General features: G+C 37.6%; 1 pseudogene; it reads right to left on the reverse strand.

Annotated features, from left to right (window-relative positions):
- Positions 1–1057: 1057 nt before the first annotated feature.
- LOC138316654 (uncharacterized) overlaps positions 1058–16530 on the reverse strand; it is a 53872-nt pseudogene continuing 38399 nt past the window's right edge.

Consider the following 16530-nt stretch of genomic DNA (forward strand, 5'->3'; position numbering starts at 1 on the left):
TGTGAGTTTTACGTTTTACATCAGGTATTAATTTCCCTTCTTTAAGTTGCTCAATCACCGACATAATGTTGTATAATCGTGTTTGTATGAGTCTACTTAACACACAAATGCATAAAAATAATCTTGTTTACTTTTGGTGCATGCACAATCAGTTCTTAATTGCTCTTTAATCGTATTTCTTTTCCCCTACCCCCTAAGATGCCTTTCTTATAGTTAAATAATTCAGCTAAATTCTTGCAGTAATATTTGGATAAACTTGATATTTTTTTGTGTTCGAAATTATAAAGTTGAATAATCTTTCATTATAATTGATTCAAATATTTCTTTTATACCGCAATGATGTCGATATCTCTCTGCAAAAACTTATAAATTGCACAAATACGCCGTTATTTTTTTGCCTGGATATTATGATATTTGGAAAAAAATTGGAAAATTCCGTGTTATTAGTAAGATTCCGCTTCAAAGACTCTCTTGATTATCTTTAAATATTACTGCTTCAACTAAAACAAACTTTATAAAACAAATGTCACCCCGTTTTCAAAATATCTTAGCTTCAATAGTCGTGATAGGCAAATACTCAAGCAGAAATTTGAATTTCGTAGCCCCGATCACAGTTTGAATGTCTTCTTTAACCTTTTTTTTGTGCTCAGTGTATGCTTTTAGAGAATATATCAGCATATCTTACATCTATTTACTATCAGAAGTAAATGAAAATAGTTTTGATCATTAAATGATAATCGCAAGATAACTTGTAGGCCTATGTTAGAACTTGAATAAAAATCTCCGATTCTGAATCCTCGAACTACGACAGCTATTTGTTTTTAGTTTAGACATATTGTATTGTCCATAACAATAGACAAGAGGATTGAGCAAACGTTATTACAAGCTGTAAATTATATATATGGAAAAAATATAAGTGCTCTCTCCTTACACACAATGATACAAACAATGGACTATTATTATTTCTTTATTTCCTCCAAATTGAAAATTCAAAAGAATAATAACATAATTGGATACAAAGAATAAAAGAGAGAGAGAGATATTATGCCCAAATAATATGAAACCCTGAGAAAGTTGTCTTCTAAAAAGGTGGTCTTTATACAGTGGTTGCCACTAAGGCAGGTTTCACTGTAGTTGTATGGCAATAACATTAAACATATAGACCTATTTAAAGGGCACTCCAATGTTTATGATGTTTTCATTACAAAAAATTGTTACCAACTGCTATTTTATTTACATTTATTAATGCGCTAAGTGCATAGTGGGATATCACAGCAGTTCTAATTTAATCTCACACAGCATATTATGTTTACTGAACCGGTTCAAAATATATATTTGGCTAAATCTGACAATGGATACGGGAAGCCACATAACATCAATTGGCCATCACATCAGATGAACAAGATTTCAAGCACCACTTGCAACCAAATTCATTTATGAACACACTGCTTCATGCGAAGAGATTGGAAACATGATGCATTTGATGACAGTGACACAAAATTAACTCTTGTTTCAGCTTTTTGTATAACTTCAGAAATTCCTCCAAATCTCTATGTAACCCTGACTTCTCAAGATCTATTAAAGAATGAATGCTTTCTTTTGTAAAAAGAGTGAAATTCAGGAAGAGCCAAATAATAATAATGGTGGTTTCATCCAACTGGTCTGAGATCAAACCTGAATGAAAAATAATGGAAGTTGTTCCTGAATGTGCAAAAGGAAATCATTTTCAGGGTCATACAGACAAATTGTCACATGCTCTGATGTAGCTCCAAAAGTTGGAATCAGGAAGTTAGATAATGTGGTCTTATTCATGTTAACTTGGGCAAAGCCATTTGTTATAGCTTCTGCCAAGACTTGCTTTATAATTTTTTGATCTAAGAGAACAATGTCATGTTTCTTGCCAGCCTTCACGTCAACAAAACTTTCAAGCATTCTTTTTTTCTTTTCAGGTTCACCTTCATATTCATTGATGTCTTTCCCCTCATATTCTTTGTCTTCATCGACCAATTGATTCTTTATGAAAGCAACAGCAATTATATAATTCAGGAAAATATCTACCCTGCCATGCCATGTCCCTGGGGATCCTGTAAAAAATAAATAATTCATAACTCTCTAAACGAAAAATTTCAAAACATATTCCCCACATTATCATAAATCACAAAATCAAATGTAATTAGTTGAGAAATAAATCAAAGAGGCCCAGAGGTCCAGTATTGCTCACATGGTTGAATTCAATTTATTTAAAGCTGTACAATTCAAACAAATTTAAAGGATATCAAGCTGATATAAACATACCACAAACATAATATCCAGTCACATCATTCAAGCATAATAGACTCTATTAACAATTATCTCCCTTAGAAGGAGCTGTAGGTTTCTGATACATTTGACGATTTTGAACTTAACAAGAATCCCACGGAAGTGGATGTGTTGCCTGCACAGCAGTTTAAAACATCAATAAAAATAGTGATTAACAGTTATATTGTTGATAAATAGGTGAAGTTACCAAGTCCCGTAACTCTAACAAATGTTGACGGATTTTGACCAAACCCATCTGAGATCACATCGATATAAAGCATATACATAATTTGGTTGAAATCGGAAAATAAATATGAAAGTAATCGAGGGGAAACAATAAATTTATCGGTTTTAACTATTTTGAAGTCCCATAACTCTTGCAAATATTGACGGATTTTATCGGACATTATCAAACTCATTTGAGATCTCATTGATATTAAGCAACATACCAAATTTGGTTGCAATTGGACCATAAATACTATAGTTATTGAGCAGAAACTATCAATTTATCAGTTTTGACAGTTTTAAAGTCTCGAAACTAATGCAAATACTGACAGATTTTGACCAATATCCAACTCATCCGAGATCTCATTGATATAAAGCAATAAAAATAATTAGGTTTTTTATTGGACCATAAATACTCAAGTTATCGCATGGAAACCTTTTCCTGGATGCTGATGCAGACATATAGTGATATGTGTTGCTCTTGCGTTGAAGGTGACACAAAAATAGGTCAAGGTCTTTTATTTGTACAAATTTGTAAGCCATTCATCCCAGCATGCTACATACCAAATATTGAGTCTCTATGCCTGTTAGGTAATGACAAGAATTATTTTAAGATGTTAGTCTATTTGACCCCTGTGAAGGTCAAGACCATTCATTTAACAAATTTTAGTAGCCCTTTATCTCAGCATATTAAAAGCCAAATATCAGGTCTCTAGGTCACTTAGTTATTGATACAAAATTGTTTACATTTTTTTAGCCTTTTTGACACCTGGGACCTTCAAGGAAGGTCAAAGTAAAACATATACACAATTTAGTAGACCTTTTTTTTATTATGTTCAGTACTCTACATAGATGGTTGCCAACTCGCCAGTTGTGATCAAAACCTTAGTTGGTTGACAATAACATTAGAATTTACTAGCCCAGAATGAACATTAATTGTCGGATAAAAATTGATTTGAAATAAAATTTTGTTGAACACTGACAAGCATCAAACAAGGGGCCCAAAGGGCATGTATCACTCACCTGTTTTTATTATAATTAGATTTTATCACAGAAACTTAATTTCAGGGGAGGGGCACCCTGACAATTATACAATTTTGAGTCACCACCACCAATTAAATGTGAAAGCTATCAAATGCTTCATTTCAGGGGAAAAGCCAACAGGAGGCCAAGAAGGCCTGTATCGCTCACCCAGTTTTATTTTACATGTAGTCAGTTATAACCACCAAAAACGTCTATTTTAGTTTCATAGAGGTTTCAGAGAAGAACGCATTTATATAGTCATATTTACCCCTTTTGTCCCGTCCCTCAGGCCCCTTGGGTGTCAGTCCCATCGTTTGTACAATTTTGAGTCACCACCCCATAATGATGCAATCAATGCAATATGATCCCTATCCAGTGATTAGTTTCATAGAAGCAGTCGTTCGAATGGAAACAGCCAAACTGACCCCTTTTGGACCGCCCCTCAGGCCCCTAGGGGTCATCCCCACCATTTGTACAATTTTGAACCCCCACCCTATAAGGATGCTACAGATGCAATATGAGCCCTATCCAGTACTTAGTTCGAGAGAAGTCGTTCTTTTGGCCCCGCCCTCAGGCCCTACGTGGGGTCAGCCCCACCATTTGTACAATTTGGAGTCACCACTCCATGAGGACGCTTACGATGCAATATGAGCCCTATCCAGTGCTTAGTTTTAGTGAAGAAGTTCAAATGGAAATAGACAAATTGACCCCTTTTGGCCCCCATCCCTCAAGCTGAAGTCAGTATTTAATATATAGAGTCATATTGACCCCTTTTGGACCCATCCCTCAGTCCTCCAGGGTGTCAGTCCAACAATTTGTACTATCTATCTTAAATCCCCATCCCATAAGGATGCTTTCAGACAGGCCCCCTGGGTTAAACACCATAATTTGTACAGTTTTTAGTATTCACATTATAAGAATGCTATTGATACAATATGAGCCTTATCCAGAGCTTTGTTTCAGAAAACAAGTTGTTCAAATGGAAATAGCCAAATTGACCCCTTTTGGCCCTGCTCTTCAGGCCCCTGGGAGTCAGCCCCACCATTTGTACATGTTTAAATCCCTATCCTATAATGATGCTACCGATGCAATATGACCCCTTTTGACCCCACCCCTCAGGCCCCTCGGGGTCAGTCCCACCATTTGTACTATTTTGAATCCCCACCCTATAAAGATACTACGGATGCAATATGAACCCTATCCAGTCATTAGTTTCAGAGAAGAAGTAGTTCAAATGGAAACAGCCAAATTGACCCACTTTTAGCCCCATCCCCCAGGCGTCGGCCCCACTATTTGTACAATTTTGAGTCACCACCCCATAAGGATGCTACCAATTAAATTTTGTTAAATTCAGTCTTGTGGTTATGAAGAAGTCAATTGTTGATGGACAGACAAGGGACGACGGATGCCGGGGTATTGCATAAGCTCATCTTGGTCCTTCAGACCAGTAGAGCTAATAATATGGAAATAGCCACATTGATCCCATTGGCCCCGCCCCTTAGGACCCCTGGGGTCAACACCAACATTTGTACAATTTTGAGTCACCACCCCATAAGGATGCTACCAATTAAATTTTGTTAAATTCCGGAAAGTAGTTATGAAGAAGATGTAAATTGTTGACGGAAGGACAACGGATGAGGGACCATGGACGCCAGTGTATCGCATAAGCTCATCTTGGTCCTTCAGCCCCTCAGGCCCCTTTGGGGTCAGCTCGATCATTTGTATAATTTTGAATCCCCACTTCATATCGATAGTTCTAGTGCAATATGAAAGCTATTCAATACTTAGTTACAGAAAAGAACATCAACAAGGGCCCAATGGACCAGAATTGCTCACCTGCTATATCTAGTAATAATAATAGAAGTTAAAGTCCTAATATCGGCATATTATTTGTCCAATTTTTTCATGATTTAGAAGAATTTTGGAAACAAATTCTCTTGTGAATCATGCAGAGAAAGGAATAAATTGAAGTTAAAGCCGCATGATCCGTATCTTTCAGGGTCCGTAAAACAAACAATGACAATATATGGTGTAATAGCCCTAAAAAGTTATGAACTTTCCCAAAATTATAAGTCTAGAAAGTTAAGAAGTCCAAAGATATAAATTTGCAATTTTTTTTAGACTTATGAGCGGTCTGACAAAAAAGTTAAAAGTTACAGTCTCCAAAGCTTAGAAATGCTACTTTGCGCATGTCCAGAAATAAAAATTGTTTACCGCAATGGAGCAAGCTTTGCAGTGAAAGTTCGCCGGCTTAGAATCAACTGCTGATTCGAAGTGAATAAGGAGATTATTTAAACTAAAATATGTTGTGAATTGCTGAGAATATTATATGGAAACGAATTCGAGCTATGACAACAACTATGATTTGTGAATGATCTACCAAAACCACATAGACTGACTTCTCTTCGTCTCTATAAGGTGAGTGGGGCCCCGAAGGGGTAACGGTTATAGGCCTATTCTATTAGTGTTTGGTCGCTTTTTGGAATTGGTACCATAGTAAAATAGAGATTAGAAATCAGGAAAAGTGTTGATAAATTGGGGAACATATAACAGATTTAATCTTGGATTACAACAGAAGCATACATAGTACACACGTCTACACAGATTAGATTATAAGTGACATCTCTTTTTGACAATATTTAAATTTTTACTATATATAGAATACCAGACAGTGTCGTAATTAAACGGCTAAAGTTTAGTCGTATAAAAGTTCTCACGAAATACATGACTGACTTTAATAATAACAAAGCACGTTCACCCATTCATATGTATTATTCTGAAGTAGATATTAAGCATTTCCCTAAAAGATGATTGCATTCCTCAGTGTTATGTAGGCTACGATATATACATGTAGCTGCTGTTACAGTGTCAGGAGTGTGATATCTTTTCCGATATCTATTTGTGTATTTATGTATATGCAGTGATATATATCCTTTCACTGTATGCTATTGATATTGCTGTATTAAAGAAGCCACTTTCAAACTTATTTCATCAGTGCCCGTGTGTGTAAGATTGTACTTTTTTTTAAGATTTACAGTCACTTAGTCACGTACTCGTTATCCTATCTGCTGGTCTTAATATATAAAATTCACACCAATACATCACAAGTGGTTTAAGTAAGGAATAGTAATTGACTTTTTACAATATGTTATATATATTATGTCCAATACATTAGGTTACATAAATTCTGGCACTAGTACTATTAGTACCATTATTCTTCACATGAAAATGCCTAGACCTCTGTAATTTAAGAAATGAACCAGTAGTATCTAATGAGGTTTGATTTTGATAAACTTGTGTTCAAAAGATGTGTAATTGTTATAAATTTGTGTTTGACAGAAAAAAAATTGGAACTAGTTTGTTTTACATGTAGGCTTACACTGGAAGATTATGTACATACATGTATTTACAGTATTTATCTCTGTACATTAACTGACATTTACTCCATATTTTCTTTATAGAATGTATGGGACCTTCAACCAGATGACAGAGTGCAAGATGTGATGGCAGCTTGCCCAAAAATAAAAGGGAAAAACAACTACATGCATCTCTGAGATCAAAACTGACAGTAAAAAAATAAAGTCTGTTTGTAATGTACCCATTATGAACCAGAAAGATATGATTTTCAATAAGGAAGGACAGATTCAGACTTGTAGTACAAACATAGCATAATTCTTTACTATTATCACCAGGATATTTTCAAATTATTCATTTCTTCTTCACACAAATGAAGAAAGGAATAATAATGATTATTGCATGTTTACATACCTAGTATGTACAACTATTGAATAATTTATGAACAAAAAACCAATTAAAGTAATATATTTCATTTGTCTGAGTTGTTTAATTACCGGGTATGTAGTGTTCATTTTAGAAATGTTCAAATACAGAAAATAAATAGCAAACAAGACTGGGCTAGATCAAAGGTTATTTGGGTCAAAAGTCAGTGTCAAATCTCAAGATTTTGGCTCTATAGATATACAGATATCCCTATGTGTAATAAAAAAAATCTTGTTGTGTAATACACATATTCCACATATATAAGAATATCCATATATCTGTAGAGACAATAGCCTGTGTTGCCTGTTGTTAAATTGCATTACTCATTATTGACTATTTTTAAGTTGCAAAGTATTGATTGAATTAGAAAGGAATAGACTGACAATAACTTTAATTAGTCCAGGTCAATCAAGGTCAACAGGTAAAAGCTCTTAGCAACTCCACTTAGTGTTTGGAGCAATATCACACTATAGTTATTAGGATTGCTTGAATATAATAAAAACTAAACTAACAAAATAATCTAATAAAGTTAGATTTTCCACCAAGTTAGACTACATACTAAACAAGAGGCACAGAGGGCCTGTATCGCTCACCTGGGTTTTTTTTTTGTTTTGTTTTTTTGTAATTATCACAAAGACTCTTGCAATTAGAAAAATTAGAAAAAATTGTCTCCAAAATTTGTTTAATTTTGAAACACAACCATATAATGATGCTATAGATACCACACAAATATGCTATCCAATACAAAGGTTCAGAGAGGAAGTTATTTATACGAAAATAGTAGCCTAATTGACCTTTTTGGCCCCGCGACTAAGGCCCCAGGGAGTCATCCCTATACTTTGCCATACCGTTTAATTTTAAATCCCCATTCATAATGATGTTGCTATTGCATTATGAGTGCTCTTCCATGCTGAGTTGCAGAGTAGAAGTCGTTCATATGATAACAGCAAAAATTGCTCCCTTTCGACCCTGCCCCTCAGCCACCGGGGGGATCAGTCCCATCATTTGTACAATTTTGAATCCCTACCCTATAAGGATGCTACCATTGCATTATGAGTGCTCTCCCATGTATAGTTTCAGAGAAGAAGTCGTTTAAATGGAAATAGCCAAATTAATCCCTTTTGACCCCGCCCCTCAGCCCACGGGGGGGGGGGGGGGGGGGGGGGTAAGTCCTATCATTTTATCATTTGTACAATTTTGAATCCTCACCCTATAAGGATATTACCATTGCATTATGAGCGTAATGCCATGCTTAGTTGCAGAGAAAAAGGAAAAAATATCCAAAATGACCCCTGAAGTCGTTTATATGGAAAAGATAAATTGACCCCTTTTGACCCCACCCCTAAGGCCCCCAAGGAGTCAGTCCCATCATTTGTACAATTTTGAATCACCACCCTATAAAGATGCAACAATTGCATTATTGATGCTATTCCATGCTCAGTTTCAGAGAAGAAATCGTTTATATGGAAATAGCCAAATTGACCCCTTTTGACCCCGCCCCTCGAGCCCCCAGGGGTCAGCCCGATCATTTGTACAATTTTGAATCCCCACCCGATAAGGATGCTACAATTGCATTATGGATGCTATTCCATGCTTAGTTTCAGAGAAGAAGTCATTTAAATGGAAATAGCCAAATTGACCCCTTTTGACCCCACCCCTCAGGCCCCCAGGGGGTCAGCCCCATCATTTGTACAATTTTTAATCATCAACTTATAAGGATGCTACCATTGCATTTTGGGTGCTATCCCATGCTTAGTTCTAGAGAAGAAGTTGTTTAAATGGAAATAGCCAAATTGACCCCTTTTGGCCCCACCCCTCAGGCCCCTGCGGGGTCAGCCCCATCATTTGTACAATTTTCAGTTAGTAGCCCATAAGGATGCTACCAGTCAAATTTTGTTGAAATCCGACCAGCGGTTATGGAGAAGAAGTCGATTGTTGACGGACGGACGGACGGACGGACGACGGACGACGGACGATGGACGCCGGACGCCACGGTATGGCATAAGCTCACCTTGGTCCTTCGGACCAGGTGAGCTAAAAATGATTTTTTTTACTGCAATTACTCTGATGACATAAGAATCACATGCTAAGGTCAGCTTATTTACTTCTGGATGCTATTTTGAACTCCAATCATTTTTTTAATTGACTTAAATTCAATGAATAATATGTGTAAATGCATATTGTATATGTATGAGTACACCTAGGTCTTTCATTATATACATGTTTCTGATTCATTTGATTCAGAGACAAATTCTGGACATCATATAATATGATAGCTACATATATAGGGTTCATTGGCAAGCTACATGTATATGTACATGTACATCACAAATTAAACCAAGAGACCTGTCTTCATTGTCTACAAAGAAAATATATACATAACTACATGTTAGATATTCAGAACTTTTAACACACTAAACCGCCTTATTTCAAGCTCAACCCCTTTCTTTCTTTTTATTTTTTTTTTCAATTTTCTGTAATCCTTGAAATCGTATAACCAAATGTTTATAGTTTCACCAGAAATTTATCATCATATGTTGACGAACATGGAGCTTTTCCAACATAAATATCAGAAATATACATACATGTATAAAGTTTTATACTCGTTTATGACGGTACATGGTGATTTTTTATCACAAATTGATATGTATACATGTACATGTGTAAATGACACACATACACATATGACTTTGAACAAAAATGCATATAATGTCTCCGTGCTTATTTTACTTGATTTATCATTGTATTTCATTTGGACCTTTATAAAACAAATGGTTATCCAAGGCAAGTTAAATATCGTCTGAGATATTCATTTTAAAAAGTATCACCAGAGATTTACATGTAGAGATAACCATTTTTGTCTCTATCTAGTACGATGTATCTTGTCTATTTCATTATTTATCAATACCATTATTTATATACATTTGTATCTGGTACATTTTTGTACAATTTACTATCTAGTCTAGTACAATGTATTGTATCGCAACGCGTACATGTATTTTATACGAAGTTTAAATACGGTTCCAACAAAAATCCCTCCGATGGCTCCCGGAAATTAGGCAAAGCATAGTCAACCGATAGCCGTATTGTAAACACTCAACATGACCGAATGGAAGTATGTGTGTACGACAATTATGTATATATATTGTTCTGGGGGACTTTTTAACTTCATCACATAACAAAACATTCACATGTTCATGACAAGAGGCCCAGAGGGCCTGTATCGCTCACCTGGTTTTTTGTTAGTAATTATCACAAGACTCTGACAATTAGAAAAATAAGCAAAATTGACTCCCAAAGTTTAATTTTGTATCACAATCATACAATGATGCTATTGATACCATACAAATATGCTATCCAATACATAGGTTCAGAGACAAAGTAATCTATATGAAAATAGTAGCCTAACTGACCTTTTTGACCTCGCATCTATTGCCGTTTAAGGCCCCGGGGGTCAGCCCTATCATTTGTACAATTTCAAATCCCAACCCTATAAGGATGCTAACATTGCATTATAAGTGCTCTTCCATTCTTAGTTGCAGAGAAGAAGTCGTTTATATGGAAATAGCTAAATTGACCCCTTTTGACCCCACCCTTCAGGCCCCCGGGGTCAGCCCCATCATTTGCAAAATTTTGAATCCAAACCCTATAAGGATGTAACCATTGCATTATGAGCGCAATCCCATGTTAAGTTGCAGAGAAAAAGTCATTTATATGGAAATTGACCACTTTTGACCCCGCCCCTCAGGCCCCCGGGGTCAGCCCTATCATTTGCTCAATTTGGAATCCCCAGCCTACAAGGATGCTACCATTGCATTATGGGTGCTATACCATGCTTAGTTGCAGAGAAGAAGTCATTTATATGGAAATAGCCAAATTGACCCTTTTGACCCCGCCCCTCAGGCCCCCGGGGGGTCAGCCCTATCATTTGCACAATTTTGAATCCCCACACTATAAGGATGCTACCATTGCATTATGGGTGCTATACCATGCTTAGTTTCAGAGAAGAAGTCGTTTATATGGAAATAGCCAAATTGGCCCCTTTTGACCCCGCCCCTCAGGCCCCCGGGGGGTCAGCCCCATCATGTGTACAATTTTGAATCCCCACCCTATAAGGATGCTACCATTGCATTATGGGTGCTATACCATGCTTAGTTTCAGAGAAGAAGTCGTTTATATGGAAATAGCCAAATTGACCCCTTTTGACCCCGCCCCTCAGGCCCCCGGGGGGTCAGCCCTATCATTTGCACAATTTGGAATCCCCAGCCTACAAGGATGCTACCATTGCATTATGGGTGCTATACCATGCTTAGTTGCAGAGAAAAAGTCATTTATATGGAAATTGACCACTTTTGACCCCGCCCCTCAGGCCCCCGGGGGTCAGCCCTATCATTTGCTCAATTTGGAATCCCCAGCCTACAAGGATGCTACCATTGCATTATGGGTGCTATACCATGCTTAGTTGCAGAGAAGAAGTCATTTATATGGAAATAGCCAAATTGACCCCTTTTGACCCCGCCCCTCAGGCCCCCGGGGGGTCAGCCCTATGATTTGCACAATTTTGAATCCCCACACTATAAGGATGCTACCATTGCATTATGGGTGCTATACCATGCTTAGTTTCAGAGAAGAAGTCGTTTATATGGAAATAGCCAAATTGACCCCTTTTGACCCCGCCCCTCAGGCCCCCGGGGTGTCAGCCCTATCATTTGCACAATTTTGAATCCCCACCCTATAAGGATGCTACCATTGCATTATGGGTGCTATACCATGCTTAGTTTCAGAGAAGAAGTCGTTTATATGGAAATAGCCAAATTGGCCCCTTTTGACCCCGCCCCTCAGGCCCCCGGGGGGTCAGCCCCATCATTTGTACAATTTTGAATCCCCACCCTATAACGATACTACAATTGCATTATGAGTGCTATCTCATGCTTAGTTTCAGAGAAGAAGTCGTTTATATGGAAATAGCCAAATTGACCCCATTTGACCCCGCCCCTCAGGCCCCCGGGGGGTCAGCCCCATCATTTGTACAATTTTGAATCCCCACCCTATAAGGATGCTACCATTGCATTATGGGTGCTATCCCATACTTGGTTTCAGAGAAGAAGTCGTTTATATGGAAATAGCCAAATTGACCCCTTTTGGCCCCGCCCCTCAGGCCCCTGGGGGGTCAGCCCCATCATTAGTACAATTTTCAGTAAGTAGCCCATAAGGATGCTACCAGTCAAATTTTGTTGGAATCCGACCAGCGGTTATGGAGAAGAAGTCGATTGTTGACGGACGCCGGACGCCGGACGCCGGACGACGGACGCCAGACGACGGACGCCGGACGCTGCGGTATCCCATAAGCTCACCCTATAAGGATGCTACCATTGCATTATGGGTGCTATACCATGCTTAGTTGCAGAGAAGAAGTCATTTATATGGAAATAGCCAAATTGACCCTTTTGACCCCGCCCCTCAGGCCCCCGGGGGGTCAGCCCTATGATTTGCACAATTTTGAATCCCCACCCTATAAGGATGCTACCATTGCACTATGAGTGCTATACCATGCTTGGTTTCAGAGAAGAAGTCGTTTATATGGAAATAGCCAAATTGACCCCTTTTGACCCCGCCCCTCAGGCCCCCCGGGGTCAGCCCCATCATTTGTACAATTTTGAATCCCCACCCTATAACGATACTACAATTGCATTATGAGTGCTATCTCATGCTTAGTTTCAGAGAAGAAGTTGTTTATATGGAAATAGCCAAACTAACCCCATTTGACCCCGCCCCTCAGGCCCCCGGGGGGTCAGTCCCATCATTTGTACAATTTTGAATCCCCACCCTATAAGGATGCTACCATTGCATTATGGGTGCTATCCCATACTTGGTTTCAGAGAAGAAGTCGTTTATATGGAAATAGCCAAATTGACCCCTTTTGGCCCCGCCCCTCAGGCCCCTGGGGGGTCAGCCCCATCATTTGTACAATTTTCAGTTAGTAGCCCATAAGGATGCTACCAGTCAAATTTTGTTGGAATCCGACCAGCGGTTATGGAGAAGAAGTCGATTGTTGACGGACGCCGGACGCCGGACGCCGGACGACGGACGCCGGACGCTGCGGTATCCCATAAGCTCACCTCGGTCCTTTGGACCAGGTGAGCTAATAGGTAACAAGTTCTTCCGTAGAAGTTCAATCTAACATGAACAACACACTTTTGACTGGGCACGCCGTTTCGTTTGGTCTGGAAAATCACGTGATCATCTTAGCATTGAAAATGGTGCGGTATGCATATATATTCAAACACTCTGAATATCGAACTTTTAATCATAAATTTCTATTGAACTCGGGACATTTTTGGTGTGTAATTAGGGGAAAGTTGAAATTTCTATTGAACTCGGGACTTTTTTTTTGTGTGTAATTAGGGGAAAGTTGATAACGTTTTATAATATATGTACAATAATTTTCTTTTGTTGATTTACGGACCCTGAAAGATACGGATTACGCGGCTTTAAGATGAGCTGTTGATGATTCAGAACTTTGCTGATGATGAGGCCCATGGGCCTTAACGGTCATCTGACTATTGGCACAATACAACATCACAAATAATTAAGTATTGACAAATAATAAAGGCTATTAAAAATAGAAATCTTTTAATAGAGGAGGAAGTTAAGGTTTTGATATATTTGATGAATTAGACCATGAATAAGGTCCCTTAATCCACACCGTCCTACAGGTTCAATATCAGGTCTCTAGGACCTGTAATTATTTACAAGAATTTGTTTAAAGGTTTTAGCCTATTTCACCATTGTGACCATGAATAAAAGTCAAGGTCATTCATTTGAACAAACTTGGTATCCCTTCATCCCAGCATACCACAAGCCAAACATCAGACATCTTAATTATTCATATGAAGTTGTTTAAAGATTTTAGCCTATTTGACTAATAGTTCACTTGCCCTTTATAAGTGAATATCTTAAAGGAAATATTGACGGATGTACACCTTTAGGTCAGGTGAGCTGAAAATGAGTCAAAGAAAGAACAAAATCAATAAAAAAATCTCACCTACTGATGTATCACCGCCACAAATCTCTGCCTTACAGCCACAGACACATTCTTTTGGTACTTGCTTGGCAAATTTATCTACCTCATACTTTTTGCCTGGAATCAACTGGGAAAATAGGTGATGAGCTAAAACTGCCATAATCTGTGTCTCTTTACTTCCATTTGCTGAGGGAGTCATTTGAAAAACTTTCTGAAGTGCTTTTGCATGCTTTTTTTGTTCTAATAAAAAAGACAAAAATAACATGGTTTTATACGGCGAAAAAGATATAAATCCATATTTAAAGCAATTAATTAATACAGCTGACTAAAATTGTCTGGAACGATACTGAGATGGTTCTGTTAAAGCAAATAGTAGGACAGAAGGCTAAAGTCGGTAAAAATGGTGTTAATATATTCAGTATAATTTCTTATGAAATAGAAAAATCTATTTTCATGTCAAAATTTCTCTGCATTCAAGGAAATCAATTTGTGTCATAGGAATCCTAAAACGTCCTCCCGGCAGGCTGTAGACATGTTGACTTTCATATGCAGCCTCGCTACACATAACTTCATTGGTCAAAACTGGACAACACAAGGAGAACTTGACAAAGGTTTTTATATGTAAGGACTTTTGGAAGGCCATTGAACAAGACAGGTTTTCTTTGCCTGACTATTCACTTGAATTAGTAATCTATCTAATTTAAAAAACACAAGCAAGACACTTGTGGTTTTGGATGAATATTAAACTGCAGAATAGAGAGGCCCAGAAGGCCTGTATCACTCAGATGCTTTTTTTTTTTTTTTTTTTTTTTTTTTTTTTTTTTGTCAGTTATTGACTCTGAAAACTTCTTATTAGTTTCACAGAACAACCTGAGGGTATTTAATATTTAAGTCATATTGACCCTTTTAGCTCCACCCCTTTGGTCTCCAGGGGGTCAGTCCCACAATTTGTACTATCTTAAAATCCCCATCCCATAAGGATGCTACCAATGCAATTATATTTATGAGTCTATCCAATATTCAGTTTTAGAGAAGAAGTAATCTAGATTCAGATATCTATATGGAAATACTTAAATTGACTAACTTTTGTCCCGCCCCTCAGTGAGGGGTGTAAAATTTCACTTGCCTGATCATCATGACACCCAGGGCAACCAGTTTTCAAGTTTGGGCAAGTGAAAAATGTTAGTAAACTTGCCCGTGGGTAAGTGAATTTTTGCGATAGTCCTAACATATTTTTTGGTATTTTACTGATAGTGCAAATAGAAATTATGTACGGACAAGTGAATCAATGGAATCTACTTGCCTGGGGCAACTGGCTTTGAAAAAAAAAAATTATAACCCCATAAGGATGCTACAAATGCAAAATGAGCCTTATCCAATGCTTACAGTATATTAGTTTCTGAGAAGAAGTCATTCAAATGGAAATAGCTAAATTGACCCCTCAGGTCCCCACCATTTTTGCTAGTGTCTTAAAATTATTTAATATCAGCTATATTTTTCAATTCAGTCAGAAAAAAAAGAGCGGCTTGCCAATTTTTTTGTCTTTCTTAACTACTAATAAGTTTGTAAAATAAAGAATAATACCAGAGGTTGAACATCAAACTGGCTAATTGTTTCAAAAACCAATTAGAATAGCAAGTTGCCAACCATCAACTTCCAGTCCATTTCAAATAAAAAACCTGACTTAGACGAGCTCCTTCACACACTAAAACCAGACATAGTAATTTATAATAGGTACTGAAACATGGCTTAGCAACACTACATCATCATATGAATATTTTCTCATCTCAGAGTACACCGTATACAGAAAAGATAGGAGACCAAACAGGAAAGGACAAAGTCACGGAGGGGTACTTTTAGCAATTACAAACAAATATATATCACAGCAACTCCTGGAACTACAAACAGACAATGGATCAGTTTGGGCAAAAATCACAATGGCCAATGCACACAACCTTATAGTTGGAGCATATTACAGACCACCATCAGATTAAGGACAATTACTACAACAACTACAAATATCCATGAACAGATTAGGCCAAATTAACAATACAATAGCATTTATCAGTGGAGACTTCAACCTTCCCCACATCGACTGGCAGAACAACCAAACAATCACAGGCAAAGCAGATCAAGCACAGCACCAATACTTACTAGACATTATGGCAGACAGCTCTTTC

Source organism: Argopecten irradians, chromosome 2 (assembly GCF_041381155.1).
Source record: "Argopecten irradians isolate NY chromosome 2, Ai_NY, whole genome shotgun sequence".
Classification (NCBI taxonomy): domain Eukaryota; kingdom Metazoa; phylum Mollusca; class Bivalvia; order Pectinida; family Pectinidae; genus Argopecten; species Argopecten irradians.